This window comes from Brachyhypopomus gauderio, chromosome 7, assembly GCF_052324685.1.
Source record: "Brachyhypopomus gauderio isolate BG-103 chromosome 7, BGAUD_0.2, whole genome shotgun sequence".
Lineage (NCBI taxonomy): Eukaryota > Metazoa > Chordata > Actinopteri > Gymnotiformes > Hypopomidae > Brachyhypopomus > Brachyhypopomus gauderio.
The window spans coordinates 23200287-23217171 of NC_135217.1; the positions used below are offsets into that span (position 1 = coordinate 23200287).

At 39.5% G+C, this 16885-nt stretch overlaps 2 long non-coding RNA genes and 3 other non-coding genes across 5 annotated transcripts; 2 read left to right on the forward strand and 3 right to left on the reverse strand.

Annotated features, from left to right (window-relative positions):
* The first annotated feature begins 3432 nt into the window (after positions 1-3432).
* On the forward strand, positions 3433-4885 carry LOC143518257 (uncharacterized). Its single transcript, XR_013132120.1, has 2 exons — positions 3433-4495; positions 4639-4885. It is a non-coding gene; the product is annotated as an uncharacterized LOC143518257 (long non-coding RNA).
* A 4508-nt stretch (positions 4886-9393) lies between these two features.
* LOC143518258 (uncharacterized) lies at positions 9394-10846 on the forward strand. The gene is made up of 2 exons (XR_013132121.1): positions 9394-10456; positions 10600-10846. It is a non-coding gene; the product is annotated as an uncharacterized LOC143518258 (long non-coding RNA).
* A 3519-nt stretch (positions 10847-14365) lies between these two features.
* Positions 14366-14438, reverse strand: trnat-ugu (transfer RNA threonine (anticodon UGU)). The gene has a single exon. It is a non-coding gene; the product is annotated as a tRNA-Thr (tRNA).
* A 1132-nt stretch (positions 14439-15570) lies between these two features.
* trnat-ugu (transfer RNA threonine (anticodon UGU)) lies at positions 15571-15643 on the reverse strand. Its single transcript has one exon. It is a non-coding gene; the product is annotated as a tRNA-Thr (tRNA).
* Positions 15644-16778: 1135 nt separating this feature from the next.
* Positions 16779-16851, reverse strand: trnat-ugu (transfer RNA threonine (anticodon UGU)). Its single transcript has one exon. It is a non-coding gene; the product is annotated as a tRNA-Thr (tRNA).
* Positions 16852-16885: the final 34 nt, after the last annotated feature.

The following is a 16885-nucleotide window of genomic DNA, read 5'->3' on the forward strand; positions in this document are numbered from 1 at the left end:
TGGAAGCAGGTACAGAACAGAGAAGTGAGGATGGGTCACAAACCAGTTCTGGACCAGATGTGCCCGATGAAAACTGACATTGTCCCATATGACCACAAAACTTTGTTGATCTGCCGACCTTGGACAAGAATATTGAGAATTGCATCCAAAAAAGTTATGATATGAGCAGTGTTGTAAGGACCAAGTGTTACGTGGTGATGCAGGACACCATTATTGGTAATGGCAGCATACATTGTAATGTTTCCCCCACGTTGTCCTGGGACATTCACAATGGCCCTTTGACCAATGACATTTCTCCCCCTTCTCCTGGTCTAAGTGGGGTTCAAGTCCACCTCATCTATATAAATATACTCATGGTGGACATTTGCATCTGCATCCATCTCCAAAATTCTCTGTAAGAGACAATAATATATATTTGCACACATGTGCACAACCCAAAAATCTTGATATGTGCAAGTCTAATATACTGAAATTAGTTTTGCATACATACATTCACAAAGTCATGATGCAGGTTCTTCACTCTGATGCTGTTCCTTTCAAATGGGACCCTGTATAGCTGCTTCATATGTAAGTGATTATTCTGCAGGACACGATGGACAGTGGACAAGCTTACTGTGTCCATGGTATGGAAAACAGTTGCATCGTTGACTATGTGGTGCTGGATCTCGTAGATTCGTGGTTCAAAACAGACATCTTGACATTTGACCTATTTATAGGCCTATACTTAGCCAATGATTCGTTGGTGTTCAATAAAGTAATGAATGCTTACACATATGAGGAGTGGGAGTGAAGCACTGGTGATTTAGTGTGGCATTTTGATAGGTTGTGTTTGAAAGATGAAATCAAGTAACTTCCTGTTTGGTCTTTGTGTGTTAGGTAGAAACTTGTGTGTAGAGTTTTGCAAAATGTGTGTTTGGAAATTGAAAACTGAGTCAGACACTGAGAGTTAGTGTATGGTTTAGCAGATTTGGTGTGGGGTTATGGTGTTTGAAGGGCATGTTTAGAAAGTTGTGTGAGAAGAAAAGATTTAGTGTGTAAACAGTTGAAAAAAACTGTAATGACTGCATATGCAGAATATTTAGATTTAATATATTATTAAGCGTACATGTAATACTGCCACAGCTGCTAGAAAAAGGCAGTCAGCATGTCAAAAAATTGCCAACAGAGTTACAGTTTTTTGCAGTTGCTAAGACACAATTTCTGAAACTGTGTCTCTTTTGTCTTAACACACAGAAGCCAATGCTACACACACAACAGGCAAAACATCTCACACTTTTGGAAAAAGCACACACTTCAACCAAAACTCTTGCCACTCTTGCCAAAACCATATTTTTGCATCTAAAGGCTACACACAAATATCAGATGATTAGCCTTTCTTATATGTGACTACACACTTATGTGATAAATAGAAAACACTACTACCATGTGTTTTATGTTCAGTGTATAGTCTGTTCCAAAAGTATATCATAGTTCACATATACAGAGGTTTTTATGCACATTCATAAACACCATGAAGTAAAATAGTAACAAGGTTTATTTACTTTTTGCTTGAGCAGTACACATGGAAACAAAAAGGACAAAAATACTGTACAATAGCAGACAAATTTAGGGTGCATCTCGTCTTGTATTTGGGTCTGGCCACAAGATTTCATCAACATCACAGGTGATGTCCTCTTTGGTAAGACAGCGGGGGAAGTATCTTCTTGAGTGACATATCCAGCACTGACATGCACCCTCATCAATGTCCCCACAATCTTCCTCCATCACCTGCAGAAGTGGTATGTGATGGTGGGGTTGGCGCTCATAAACTTTCCACCTCCATGCCGAAAAAACTCCTCAATAGGGTTGAGGAAAGGTGAGTATGGTGGGAGGTGAAGCACATCAAACTGTGGATGTTCGGTCAACCAATGTCGTACTTGTGTAGCACGGTGGAAACTTGCGTTGTCCCAGATGACAACGTCCCTGGTCTGTTCTTGTCCATCTCCCTGGTGATGTGGAATGAGTTGTTGTGTAGTGTGTTGAGAAAGGTGATGATGTGAGCAGTGTTGTAAGGACCGAAAGTAGCATGATGATGGACAACACCATTGTGGCAAATGGCTGCACACATTGTGATGTTCCCACCACGCTGCAGGGACTCTGATCATGGCACGATGTCCTATGATGTTTCTTCCTCTGCATCTTGTTTTGGCAAGGTTGAAGCTTCATCAATATAAAGGAACTTTTGTTGCACTGCTGCAACATCTAGCTCCATTACTCTCTGAAACCAAACATTACAGTATTACAGTACTGTATTTGACCGAATGAAATGGGCATATATCATACTCAACATTGTGTGGCACAGGACACTGGAGTAAAGTATAAATAAGAGGATAGCAGAGCATACTTGCACAAATTCATAGTGTAGTTCCTTCACACTGTCAGAGTTGCGCTGAAATTATGCCCTGTATAGCTGCTTCATACAGTATGCACCTGATGTCTTCTCAGGAGTCGGGCCAGTGCAGATAGGCTCACTGATTGAATGTTGCTGAAAGTGATGTTGTCAGTAATGATGTGCTGTTGTAGTTGTCGTAAAGGTATACTGTTGTTTGATATGACAATGTTCACGATGGCCTCCATGGTCAACCAAAGTGGCCTGGATCTCATCCGTGATGGTTGTTTGTGTTCTTCCTCTTCCTTGTCCTCTTCCTCATCCTCTACCTCTCTGTGAAGTATTAGCCTCTATTGTTGTGCAAACCAAGATTTGCAACTTGTGGCCTCTTTATAGGGATCAAGTTCTGATAAAGATTTGTAAAAATTAGCTAGAAGTGTTGTAACGTGTGAGAACTGTGTATGGTATTTTGGTAGGTGAGTGTAGCAGTTGTGTGGCAGTGTTTTCTAAAAGAAACACATGGTTTTCAGTTTTGAATGTTGTGTCTTATGTGAAGAACTGTGTTTAAAGTTTTGCAAAAAGTGTGTTTTAGCATTTCTAAATGAGTGTAAGGCAGAGAATGTGCTTAAGGTTTGGCACACCCGGTCAATAGATAGGCTACATGGGTTAGTTGTTTCAGAAATTGTGCTATAAGGACCACTTTTTGTGTCTTAGCAAATGCAAAAAACTGTAATGCGTGAGTGAAAATTATATTTTTATATTTAGCAGAAGGGCGCAATTATATTATTTTTTATATATTCTCCACATTTATAATACTGTATTGAGTTTAATTATTTTATAAAAATTATTACTAATTGAACATTTACTAATTCCAAGTCTAATCCGAGTGGTGTGAAACGCATATGACATCAGATAAAATGAAGTAGCCTATAAGAATATAGTACAAACTTATTCTCAATATATATTCATTAATATATTTATTTACAGGAAAAATTAAATAATGAAACAACAGTGAATAGTGAATTTGACTGTAGTGTATATTACAGTTTTTCTCGATTGTTAACACACTAATGCTGGTAATTGAGACACAATGACCACAACATGTAACTATTGCACCAACCCCCTGAACCAATTCTACTAAACTACAAGCACAATTCCTGCTTTACACTCAAATTGCAGTTCTAAAACACACTTTTTTCAAAACACTACACACAATTTTCTGCATTTGGCATAATTTTCATGAAGAAAATCTCTTGTTTTCACAAGGAACACACTGTTATTCAAAATTCTAAAGTTAATTGTCCTACTATGCACACTGACTCATCATATTAGCAAACACCTGTCACACATGTGTACAACCAGCAATCAGAGCTTTAGCATAAAATGGCAAAAGCTCTTCTGTTGGTGGTGAGCTCTTCTGTTTTGGAGCAATGGATGCCAACAGCGGAAACAGAGGGAGAGCCAGAGGAGTGAGAGCAAGAGGAGGAGGACGAGGATGAGGAAGGCCAAGGACCGTAATCTCTGATGAGATCCCAGCCACTTTGGTTGACCATGTGGTCTATGGTCTAACAATGAGGGAGGCTGGGCAAAGAGTACAGCCAAATGTGAGTAGGTACACTGTAGCATCCATCATCCGGACTTTCCGTAATGAGAACAGGTAAGAAATCAACTCTCAGTAGGAAACTGCAGTACTGCATATCAATACAGTACTCAATGAGTACAGTATTGCCTGTGGACTGTTCTGTAGGACTGTAAATATAAAGTATGTTTCAAGTATTTGGGAAATGTATTCCTACTTTGTGTTCCTACACAGTATTTACAGTATTTTACTATTTGTATTGCAGAACTGAAAGGTTACCAACATGAGGTGGACGGAAACGTCTTTTGTCTCCTGAATAGGAAACTGAAATCCTGAACATGGTCCTAGAAAATAATGCCATAACATTATGGAAAATACAAAGAAAAATAATAGAAAACAACAAGATATTTCAAAATATTGATAGGGTGAGATTATCAACGCTGGACCGTGTCTTGCGCAGAAATAATCTGTGGATGAAGCAGGTCTACAGGGTGCCTTTTGAACGCAATTCAGAAAGAGTCAAAGAACTGAAATATAACTATGTGCAAGTAAGCCCTATACAATCTCACAACTGATGTATCCCCTCAACACTGTATAAATTATACATATTTCAGTATTGTAATCATAATGATTGTGCTTCACAATAGTGACTCCTCCATGTCTATTTCTGATACTGTCATGTGTGTTTCAGAGAATCTTTGAGCTAGAGGTAGATGCAGTGGAGCACCAATTCATCTTCATTGATGAGGTTGGATTCAACCTCACAAAAAGACGGACGAAGGAGGGGAAGGAATATCATTGGCCAGCGTGCCATTGTATGCAACATAGTTTTTTTTTACTGTAATTGTAACTGTATATAGTAAACTCTTCTGTTGTTGTGTATGTAGACCACTGTATGTGCAACTTTGTGTTGGGTGGGATGTACACTGTGTACATTGCTTTTGTGGGAAAAAATAAAATATATTTGTTACTGTATATGTGTGTTCTGAGTATAAAAACACTATTCTAAAATATTTTACAATGCACTTATGTATTTCCTGTCTGTAGTAAGTGTAACACTGCACAAAAAAGGCCTAAGTCATTATGATGAATGGAGAAGAAGTGTTTGCCATTCATCATAGTGTTTTACATTGAGCACATCAGTGTTCAACCAGTTGTTATAAATGTCTATTCATATGATGGTTTGTGTGTGTCATCTGAGAACAAAATACCATTTTGAGAAGATATAATATTGTTCTGACTGTAAAGTTTCATTTTGAAAGAGAACTGAGGGGTTTTGCCCATTGTGTGTGTGTTTTTCTGATTTGTGTGTAGAGTTTTGAGAGTATGAGGCATGCTTTCAGACAATGTGTGTAAACAATCGAGAAAAACTGTAAATGCGAAATCAACCGAGCATCATATTTCACACCACTGTAGCTTGAAGTATTACAGTTTTTTTCAACTGTTTACACACATTTTCCAAGATCTGTGTCTATTTTTCAAAACTCTACACACAAAACTCACAATTGCTCACACAAAATGCAAAATGCCTCAAATCTCCAGCAAAATGACACACAACATTCAAAATGTCATAAACACATCTCAAAAGCAAGCACTGACATCACATTGCCAACACCTTTGTCATAATATGACATTTTGGATTCATCATGTACACACTGTTGATCAAAACCTAAAGCTCTTCTTTCATTCATGGGATTCTATGTTATACAAAAGTGCAGAGAGAAGGTGAAATACTCACAACACACATAAACAGTTTTCAAACCCAAAATATTAATTTTTCCAAATAATTTGCTGCTGTTACTGTAATATAATATTTGTACAGTGCAGAAAAAAAAAATCCAACCACCACATGAAGTTGGACAGACACCAAACACATGTCTGAAAAAGCTGGGGGGTGTTGGCTGTGGTGAGGGTATGGGCTGGGGGGTTGAGTGTGTGTCTAGGCTTCATCTCTTCATACCCGCCAGCGCCAGGTGGAGAAGAACTCCTCAATTGGATTGAGAAAAGGTGAATATGGAAGCAGGTACAGAACAGAGAAGTGAGGATGGGTCACAAACCAGTTCTGGACCAGATGTGCCCGATGAAAACTGACATTGTCCCATATGACCACAAAACTTTGTTGATCTGCCGACCTTGGACAAGAATATTGAGAATTGCATCCAAAAAAGTTATGATATGAGCAGTGTTGTAAGGACCAAGTGTTACGTGGTGATGCAGGACACCATTATTGGTAATGGCAGCATACATTGTAATGTTTCCCCCACGTTGTCCTGGGACATTCACAATGGCCCTTTGACCAATGACATTTCTCCCCCTTCTCCTGGTCTAAGTGGGGTTCAAGTCCACCTCATCTATATAAATATACTCATGGTGGACATTTGCATCTGCATCCATCTCCAAAATTCTCTGTAAGAGACAATAATATATATTTGCACACATGTGCACAACCCAAAAATCTTGATATGTGCAAGTCTAATATACTGAAATTAGTTTTGCATACATACATTCACAAAGTCATGATGCAGGTTCTTCACTCTGATGCTGTTCCTTTCAAATGGGACCCTGTATAGCTGCTTCATATGTAACTGATTATTCTGCAGGACACGATGGACAGTGGACAAGCTTACTGTGTCCATGGTATGGAAAACAGTTGCATCGTTGACTATGTGGTGCTGGATCTCGTAGATTCGTGGTTCAAAACAGACATCTTGACATTTGACCTATTTATAGGCCTATACTTAGCCAATGATTCGTTGGTGTTCAATAAAGTAATGAATGCTTACACATATGAGGAGTGGGAGTGAAGCACTGGTGATTTAGTGTGGCATTTTGATAGGTTGTGTTTGAAAGATGAAATCAAGTAACTTCCTGTTTGGTCTTTGTGTGTTAGGTAGAAACTTGTGTGTAGAGTTTTGCAAAATGTGTGTTTGGAAATTGAAAACTGAGTCAGACACTGAGAGTTAGTGTATGGTTTAGCAGATTTGGTGTGGGGTTATGGTGTTTGAAGGGCATGTTTAGAAAGTTGTGTGAGAAGAAAAGATTTAGTGTGTAAACAGTTGAAAAAAACTGTAATGACTGCATATGCAGAATATTTAGATTTAATATATTATTAAGCGTACATGTAATACTGCCACAGCTGCTAGAAAAAGGCAGTCAGCATGTCAAAAAATTGCCAACAGAGTTACAGTTTTTTGCAGTTGCTAAGACACAATTTCTGAAACTGTGTCTCTTTTGTCTTAACACACAGAAGCCAATGCTACACACACAACAGGCAAAACATCTCACACTTTTGGAAAAAGCACACACTTCAACCAAAACTCTTGCCACTCTTGCCAAAACCATATTTTTGCATCTAAAGGCTACACACAAATATCAGATGATTAGCCTTTCTTATATGTGACTACACACTTATGTGATAAATAGAAAACACTACTACCATGTGTTTTATGTTCAGTGTATAGTCTGTTCCAAAAGTATATCATAGTTCACATATACAGAGGTTTTTATGCACATTCATAAACACCATGAAGTAAAATAGTAACAAGGTTTATTTACTTTTTGCTTGAGCAGTACACATGGAAACAAAAAGGACAAAAATACTGTACAATAGCAGACAAATTTAGGGTGCATCTCGTCTTGTATTTGGGTCTGGCCACAAGATTTCATCAACATCACAGGTGATGTCCTCTTTGGTAAGACAGCGGGGGAAGTATCTTCTTGAGTGACGTATCCAGCACTGACATGCACCCTCATCAATGTCCCCACAATCTTCCTCCATCACCTGCAGAAGTGGTATGTGATGGTGGGGTTGGCGCTCATAAACTTTCCACCTCCATGCCGAAAAAACTCCTCAATAGGGTTGAGGAAAGGTGAGTATGGTGGGAGGTGAAGCACATCAAACTGTGGATGTTCGGTCAACCAATGTCGTACTTGTGTAGCACGGTGGAAACTTGCGTTGTCCCAGATGACAACGTCCCTGGTCTGTTCTTGTCCATCTCCCTGGTGATGTGGAATGAGTTGTTGTGTAGTGTGTTGAGAAAGGTGATGATGTGAGCAGTGTTGTAAGGACCGAAAGTAGCATGATGATGGACAACACCATTGTGGCAAATGGCTGCACACATTGTGATGTTCCCACCACGCTGCAGGGACTCTGATCATGGCACGATGTCCTATGATGTTTCTTCCTCTGCATCTTGTTTTGGCAAGGTTGAAGCTTCATCAATATAAAGGAACTTTTGTTGCACTGCTGCAACATCTAGCTCCATTACTCTCTGAAACCAAACATTACAGTATTACAGTACTGTATTTGACCGAATGAAATGGGCATATATCATACTCAACATTGTGTGGCACAGGACACTGGAGTAAAGTATAAATAAGAGGATAGCAGAGCATACTTGCACAAATTCATAGTGTAGTTCCTTCACACTGTCAGAGTTGCGCTGAAATTATGCCCTGTATAGCTGCTTCATACAGTATGCACCTGATGTCTTCTCAGGAGTCGGGCCAGTGCAGATAGGCTCACTGATTGAATGTTGCTGAAAGTGATGTTGTCAGTAATGATGTGCTGTTGTAGTTGTCGTAAAGGTATACTGTTGTTTGATATGACAATGTTCACGATGGCCTCCATGGTCAACCAAAGTGGCCTGGATCTCATCCGTGATGGTTGTTTGTGTTCTTCCTCTTCCTTGTCCTCTTCCTCATCCTCTACCTCTCTGTGAAGTATTAGCCTCTATTGTTGTGCAAACCAAGATTTGCAACTTGTGGCCTCTTTATAGGGATCAAGTTCTGATAAAGATTTGTAAAAATTAGCTAGAAGTGTTGTAACGTGTGAGAACTGTGTATGGTATTTTGGTAGGTGAGTGTAGCAGTTGTGTGGCAGTGTTTTCTAAAAGAAACACATGGTTTTCAGTTTTGAATGTTGTGTCTTATGTGAAGAACTGTGTTTAAAGTTTTGCAAAAAGTGTGTTTTAGCATTTCTAAATGAGTGTAAGGCAGAGAATGTGCTTAAGGTTTGGCACACCCGGTCAATAGATAGGCTACATGGGTTAGTTGTTTCAGAAATTGTGCTATAAGGACCACTTTTTGTGTCTTAGCAAATGCAAAAAACTGTAATGCGTGAGTGAAAATTATATTTTTATATTTAGCAGAAGGGCGCAATTATATTATTTTTTATATATTCTCCACATTTATAATACTGTATTGAGTTTAATTATTTTATAAAAATTATTACTAATTGAACATTTACTAATTCCAAGTCTAATCCGAGTGGTGTGAAACGCATATGACATCAGATAAAATGAAGTAGCCTATAAGAATATAGTACAAACTTATTCTCAATATATATTCATTAATATATTTATTTACAGGAAAAATTAAATAATGAAACAACAGTGAATAGTGAATTTGACTGTAGTGTATATTACAGTTTTTCTCGATTGTTAACACACTAATGCTGGTAATTGAGACACAATGACCACAACATGTAACTATTGCACCAACCCCCTGAACCAATTCTACTAAACTACAAGCACAATTCCTGCTTTACACTCAAATTGCAGTTCTAAAACACACTTTTTTCAAAACACTACACACAATTTTCTGCATTTGGCATAATTTTCATGAAGAAAATCTCTTGTTTTCACAAGGAACACACTGTTATTCAAAATTCTAAAGTTAATTGTCCTACTATGCACACTGACTCATCATATTAGCAAACACCTGTCACACATGTGTACAACCAGCAATCAGAGCTTTAGCATAAAATGGCAAAAGCTCTTCTGTTGGTGGTGAGCTCTTCTGTTTTGGAGCAATGGATGCCAACAGCGGAAACAGAGGGAGAGCCAGAGGAGTGAGAGCAAGAGGAGGAGGACGAGGATGAGGAAGGCCAAGGACCGTAATCTCTGATGAGATCCCAGCCACTTTGGTTGACCATGTGGTCTATGGTCTAACAATGAGGGAGGCTGGGCAAAGAGTACAGCCAAATGTGAGTAGGTACACTGTAGCATCCATCATCCGGACTTTCCGTAATGAGAACAGGTAAGAAATCAACTCTCAGTAGGAAACTGCAGTACTGCATATCAATACAGTACTCAATGAGTACAGTATTGCCTGTGGACTGTTCTGTAGGACTGTAAATATAAAGTATGTTTCAAGTATTTGGGAAATGTATTCCTACTTTGTGTTCCTACACAGTATTTACAGTATTTTACTATTTGTATTGCAGAACTGAAAGGTTACCAACATGAGGTGGACGGAAACGTCTTTTGTCTCCTGAATAGGAAACTGAAATCCTGAACATGGTCCTAGAAAATAATGCCATAACATTATGGAAAATACAAAGAAAAATAATAGAAAACAACAAGATATTTCAAAATATTGATAGGGTGAGATTATCAACGCTGGACCGTGTCTTGCGCAGAAATAATCTGTGGATGAAGCAGGTCTACAGGGTGCCTTTTGAACGCAATTCAGAAAGAGTCAAAGAACTGAAATATAACTATGTGCAAGTAAGCCCTATACAATCTCACAACTGATGTATCCCCTCAACACTGTATAAATTATACATATTTCAGTATTGTAATCATAATGATTGTGCTTCACAATAGTGACTCCTCCATGTCTATTTCTGATACTGTCATGTGTGTTTCAGAGAATCTTTGAGCTAGAGGTAGATGCAGTGGAGCACCAATTCATCTTCATTGATGAGGTTGGATTCAACCTCACAAAAAGACGGACGAAGGAGGGGAAGGAATATCATTGGCCAGCGTGCCATTGTATGCAACATAGTTTTTTTTTACTGTAATTGTAACTGTATATAGTAAACTCTTCTGTTGTTGTGTATGTAGACCACTGTATGTGCAACTTTGTGTTGGGTGGGATGTACACTGTGTACATTGCTTTTGTGGGAAAAAATAAAATATATTTGTTACTGTATATGTGTGTTCTGAGTATAAAAACACTATTCTAAAATATTTTACAATGCACTTATGTATTTCCTGTCTGTAGTAAGTGTAACACTGCACAAAAAAGGCCTAAGTCATTATGATGAATGGAGAAGAAGTGTTTGCCATTCATCATAGTGTTTTACATTGAGCACATCAGTGTTCAACCAGTTGTTATAAATGTCTATTCATATGATGGTTTGTGTGTGTCATCTGAGAACAAAATACCATTTTGAGAAGATATAATATTGTTCTGACTGTAAAGTTTCATTTTGAAAGAGAACTGAGGGGTTTTGCCCATTGTGTGTGTGTTTTTCTGATTTGTGTGTAGCACAGCACCCGGGGAGCAGTTGGGGTTAGGTGCCTTGCTCATTGGCACCTCAGTCATGGCCTCAGGTCTTGGAATCGAACCCACAACCCTCCGGTTACAAGACCAGTTCCCTACCACCAGGCCATGACTGCCCAGGAAGTTGGTGAAGGTGGGGTGGGGCTGGTGACTTCCAGCTCAAGAGAATCCTCTGTCTAGCTAACAATATGGTGAAGGCTATAGCATCACGTGTGTTGGTCCTGCAAGTCGGAGTGACCTCGGGTTCCTCATAAATTGCCCACATGGACCAAATTCAAATTGAATACCCTTGATAGAGTTGTAAAAATGTCTGCCCAAAACTTATCTAATTCTTTGTATGACCAGAACATGTGCATCAAATCAGCCGGACCTGTCACACCGAGGACACGTTGCCTCAGTGTTTGGGAAAAATGTTGCCAGTCTAGCCTTAGTATAGTAGGCCCTATGGACCAACTTTAACTGAGTCAGACCAAGTCTAGCACATGACGAAGAGGAGTTGACTCTTAATTCACTAAAATGTCTGTATGGTAGTACTTGGGCTCCATCTAGTGGCCAAATTTCAGAACTGACTGAAAACTATTTCTCACATGAAATACCACACAAACACACACAAAGCTGATCTCAGCATGTGATTTAGTTTTATGATCTAAATCATTTTGCCAATACAATTTATGTTGAACCTTTTGGGCCTTTAGTGCCTCAATTGAACCTTTTTTTGCACATTTGTAGAGGCTACAAATTCAAACTACTATGCAGCCATTCAACACACCTACATATCTAAAATGCTATGATAGCCTAAAATGGACACTTGCTGCTCATCCAACACATCTCAGTCTTGACCATTTGCTATTTTATCAGAATAAGGGTGCGTGGCTGCCAGTTTTGGGAAGTATGCAAATACCAATTAATACTGATACTAATCAATCGCCATTGCTCATCATTCTCATGTAATAAAGTCCCTGTGTTATCCTAACGGTACTACCTGCTGACGTACTAAACTTTCCCGCTCAATCTGTCCCTCGGTTTCTCTTTCACAAGCCTGCATCTCTGGCTAGAGGTGGGCGATACTGGGAATTGTGGTATCGATCCGATACCAAGTAAATACAGGGCCAGTATCACCGATATCGATACCGATACTTTTTAATAGATCATAGATCCAAAGGATCCAAAAGATCTAGGATACAATTTCTCCAAACATTGTATGTGACAACAAAATATTATCACAATCAATATTTTTGTTTAGAAACAAGGGAACAGTAACAAAACAAAGTTTGCCTTAACATTAGGAAAATAAATCTTTTTTGAATGAATGAATGTTCAATTTATATAGCGCCTTTCAAGATAGCCAAGGTCGCTCTACAATTTTAACTAGTGGTGGGCTGTTATCAGCGTTAACGGCGTTCGTTAATTTGATACTCTTATCGGGCGATATAAAAAATATCGCAGTTAATCTATTCTTAAAGTTGGGTTGGGAACTGGATCAAAATAGGTAGGCAAACTATGATGACATTCACCTTAATAGTTTAGCTCGGGTGTATTCCTAACCAAATTGCACAGTAGGGGGCGAGGACGAGTTTTCAAACCTGTGAATTACCACCCACGACAAATCGCACGTGTGCTTACATGGATGCAGCCACAAAGTCCCCAGGTTTGCTTCATGGAAAATTCATTTTTAGAAAATTTCCTAATGGAGACATTGACAAGACTAAAGTTGTTTGTATGCAATGCGGAATTAGTTTATTGTAGGAGTTCTACCAGTCTGATGTCCCATTTAAATGCAAAGCACCCATTTGTTAATGCTGCTGACGCTGGGTCAAGCACTGATGCAGCCCAGGGGAAGAGTCGCCACTGCCAAAAACAGGTTATCGAGCCCTTGTACTAAATGTTGGCTTACATTTCAAATCTCATGTTTAGCTGAATAAACATGTTATCAACCCCTTTTAATGTACAGTATGTAGGCTTACAAATTCATGTTTAACTGAATAAACCGTTGAACACATAGCCTACATTTTATTGAGCATGCTTTTTTTTCTTCAAGTATCAAAGTAGAACAGCTTTCTTAAGCAGTCATTGATGCATTTTGGAAACAGGAGATGAGCCCCTGGTCTAATGCACCCTCTGTATTAAGAAACCCTATCTCAAAAACTGACTTTTAGTCATTACTTGGGTAGCATGCATATGAGCCATTTTAATCTAAATTAATTTCAAAATTTCAGTGAGATTAATCTAGATTAAAAAAATTTATCTATGCCCACCCCTAATTTTAACACAGGTACAAGTCTTACACAACCAATCACACACCGACTGGAAGCAGCAGCCAATTGCACACAGCGTACTCTCTGCCAGATGCCACAGACCCCTTGAGGACTGAATGGGGTGCAGGAAGGGGAGAGAGGACAGACCCTAGTGACAGAGCACCACCCACCACTGGGCATACAAGCACACACACATTCATGCACAGACACCTGCTTTTCTATTGAACAGAGACACTTTCACTTTCCTGTGTGGCGGCACTCTCCGTACTGTGAGTGTCCACTTGAGGAGAGCGCTGATTGAGTGGGCCAGGCTGAGTGGGCGGTGACAGGCTGAGCCTGCATGGCTGTTTGGCTATACAGTTTGTTCCAATACAACTTATAAATTACTAAAATAGTTGGTGTGAAAGGTGCCCTGGGCACGTTTTAGACCCAAGGACCAAATATTGGTCCTACCAAAAAAGGAGGTCTCAGTCCATGGTTCAATTTGTTTGCTGTGTGAAAACACATGTTTGGATAGGTCAAACCTTTGGACCAATTACAGGCAGTTGTGGGAAGGCTATAACTATGATATTGTGTTATGCAGGGCATTGGCTAAGAATAGCAAAATGAGAGTTATCAGAAGAATGTGAAAGAGATAATCAGTGGCTGAAGTTAAGAAGATCACTGATTACTTGGGCAGATGCATCATGATATTGTTGAACGGATGACACCGATCATGCATTGAGAGCGCAGACAACTGCACCCGTGGAACGGCACTTTGCTGATAGTTCACTTACTATTGCAAGCACGCTTTTCATACTATGTACTATGCCTGTGCCTTTGTAGCCTGACCTTTCTTTGGATGTCCTCTTTTCTGACCTCAAAAGTTTTGAAAGGCCCCAGCGAGAATTGAACTCGCGACCCCTGGTTTACAAGACCAGTGCTCTAACCACTGAGCTATGGAGCCTTACCTGAAAGCTTCTTAGTCATGTGTCATCATGAAGGGCTCACCCATTCACATAAACACAACCACACCTACACAGTCTGGTAGGTATTTAACTATGCTAATGCAGCAGTGATAGATTCTATCACCCAGAGTTCAAACCGTTTATAAAAGCACTCAACAATTTGACTCTAACTACCGTATATATATATATATCCTCTGAAATTGTTACAATGTTATTTTGTGTCACAGTATACTTGTATACAGCTGAAACTACTCGAAATTCGCTTGACTTTGGCACTGGAAGCTGACGGAATAAGTAACACCGACTACTACACCTCACAATTGCTCTACATGGCATTGTGAACTGGTATACTGTGCAAGCTTTTGGATCATCTCCAAGGTGAGCTTGACCAAGTCAAAAAATGTTCAGTTGTTCCTTATTCACATGAATAGAAACACACCTAGACAGTTTGAGAAATGGTGAGAAGTCAACTAAAGACAGACAAGACTCATGGGTATTGGATCCAAATCACATCAAATTTGGGTCTACCGATGATGTACTTCCAACTCCCCAAAACATAGTCAGTGGTTATGTGGAGATATGGGCAGTAAAATCTGGGCGCTTTCCAGACATTTCAGTTTGTTCCAATACAACTTATAAATGACTAAAATAGTGGGTGTGAAAGGTGCTCTGGGCAACGTTTTAGACCAAAGGACCAAATATTGGTCCTACCAAAAAAGGAGGTCTCAGTCCATGGTTCAATTTGTTTGCTGTGTGAAAACACATGTTTGGATAGGTCAAACCTTTGGACCAATTACAGGCAGTTGTGGGAAGGCTATAACTATGATATTGTGTTATGCAGGGCATTGGCTAAGAATAGCAAAATGAGAGTTATCAGAAGAATGTGAAAGAGATAATCAGTGGCTGAAGTTAAGAAGATCACTGATTACTTGGGCAGATGCATCATGATATTGTTGAACGGATGACACCGATCATGCATTGAGAGCGCAGACAACTGCACCCGTGGAACGGCAGTTTGCTGATAGTTCACTTACTATTGCAAGCACGCTTTTCATACTATGTACTATGCCTGTGCCTTTGTAGCCTGACCTTTCTTTGGATGTCCTCTTTTCTGACCTCAAAAGTTTTGAAAGGCCCCAGCGAGAATTGAACTCGCGACCCCTGGTTTACAAGACCAGTGCTCTAACCACTGAGCTATGGAGCCTTACCTGAAAGCTTCTTAGTCATGTGTCATCATGAAGGGCTCACCCATTCACATAAACACAACCACACCTACACAGTCTGGTAGGTATTTAACTATGCTAATGCAGCAGTGATAGATTCTATCACCCAGAGCTCAAACCGTTTATAAAAGCACTCAACAATTTGACTCTAACTACCGTATATATATATATATATCCTCTGAAATTGTTACAATGTTATTTTGTGTCACAGTATACTTGTATACAGCTGAAACAACTCGAAATTCACTTGACTTTGGCACTGGAAGCTGACGGAATAAGTAACACCGACTACTACACCTCACAATTGCTCTACATGGCATTGTGAACTGGTATACTGTGCAAGCTTTTGGATCATCTCCAAGGTGAGCTTGACCAAGTCAAAAAAATCTTCAGTTGTTCCTTATTCACATGAATAGAAACACACCTAGACAGTTTGAGAAATGGTGAGAAGTCAACTAAAGACAGACAAGACTCATGGGTATTGGATCCAAATCACATCAAATTTGGGTCTACCGATGATGTACTTCCAACTCCCCAAAACATAGTCAGTGGTTATGTGGAGATATGGGCAGTAAAATCTGGGCGCTTTCCAGACATTTCAGTTTGTTCCAATACAACTTATAAATGACTAAAATAGTGGGTGTGAAAGGTGCCCTGGGCAACGTTTTAGACCAAAGGACCAAATATTGGTCCTACCAAAAAAGGAGGTCTCAGTCCATGGTTCAATTTGTTTGCTGTGTGAAAACACATGTTTGGATAGGTCAAACCTTTGGACCAATTACAGGCAGTTGTGGGAAGGCTATAACTATGATATTGTGTTATGCAGGGCATTGGCTAAGAATAGCAAAATGAGAGTTATCAGAAGAATGTGAAAGAGATAATCAGTGGCTGAAGTTAAGAAGATCACTGATTACTTGGGCAGATGCATCATGATATTGTTGAACGGATGACACCGATTATGCATTGAGAGCGCAGACAACTGCACCCGTGGAACGGCACTTTGCTGATAGTTCACTTACTATTGCAAGCACGCTTTTCATACTATGTACTATGCCTGTGCCTTTGTAGCCTGACCTTTCTTTGGATGTCCTCTTTTCTGACCTCAAAAGTTTTGAAAGGCCCCAGCGAGAATTGAACTCGCGACCCCTGGTTTACAAGACCAGTGCTCTAACCACTGAGCTATGGAGCCTTACTTGAAAGCTTCTTAGTCATGTGTCATCATG